General features: G+C 37.0%; 1 long non-coding RNA gene across 1 annotated transcript; it reads left to right on the top strand.

Annotated features, from left to right (window-relative positions):
- LOC111657527 (uncharacterized) lies at positions 1-1,096 on the top strand. Its single transcript, XR_002760936.2, has 3 exons — positions 1-113; positions 775-847; positions 1,042-1,096. It is a non-coding gene; the product is annotated as an uncharacterized LOC111657527 (long non-coding RNA).

Raw genomic sequence — 1,096 nt, forward strand, 5'->3', positions numbered from 1 at the left:
CAGTTGAATGCCACGTCACCGGAACCATTATCCATTGGTCGAGGCTGCCAACGCAGTGCACGATGGCTGACTGGACTGGTATATGCACAGGGGATATAAGCAAAAAAGAAGTGGTAAGTCAGAAACATTCATTTTAATAAGAAAATGGTTGTTTTTAAACAGAATATTGGCAGTAAGCTTGACTTAGCCTGGCCTTCATTTTATAATTTGTGCCAACAAAGTATAATTTACCTAGCTAATCGCTGTATCAAAATGGGGTTAGTGAAAGGATGCTATTTTGGGCTAAGCTGTTTTTCAATGATATTTAGAAGATAAAAAACGTTATTAATTTCAAGATAATTTTGAAAAGTAACGACAGGCATTTCGCGCATGCAACCATCAAACAAACACTGGAAAAAGTAAGATGAAATATTTTAAATCAAGGCAATATATGCTTGTTCTTTTGTCCTAAAAGATATGTGTTCTTACCATGTAGTTTTTATGTTAGAGCATATCACTTAATTGTCTCAGGATTTTTTGTCCTTACCCTAATAAGATATAAATTGTTATTGAGATTTTATTACTGATTCTGAGTAACAAACACAGCTTGGAACTCGATTTACCAGAATTATAAAGCTGCTCCAAAAACTCAGATGTCAAAAACATGAAAAACTGCTTAGCCTAAAAATAGCAACTTGTCATTGGCATTTCATTTTCATTGTGAGGTATTAGAATATATTGATCATTTAAATAATCTAATAATCTTCATTGTTGTTGTATCACTTCTTGATTGAGACTCATAACCCAAGAGGCCTCAGCACTCCTGACCTTCACCCAAGTGGCCACAGCACTCCTGACCTCCACCCAGGTGAGTGCAGCACTCCACCCAAGCTCATTATTGAACTGATCTGCAAAATTAGTGTCTACATGTCGAAATCACAAGAGTATGTCTGTCAATGCGGTGTGGGTTTAGTTTTAATGGAACTGTTCTTTAAAATCCAGCAGTCACATTAGCCAGTGAAACAAAAAATTTATTTCAAACCATGTGCATGTGTGTTTTAGCCACTGTGAGGCGAAATCGTCTGACGTCTGGGGCCACGGACCAAGAAACAGATTC

This window comes from Seriola lalandi, unplaced genomic scaffold, assembly GCF_002814215.2.
Source record: "Seriola lalandi dorsalis isolate HSWRI2012SDOR001 ecotype SW California unplaced genomic scaffold, Sedor1 jcf7180001977844, whole genome shotgun sequence".
In the NCBI taxonomy this organism is placed as follows: domain Eukaryota; kingdom Metazoa; phylum Chordata; class Actinopteri; order Carangiformes; family Carangidae; genus Seriola; species Seriola lalandi.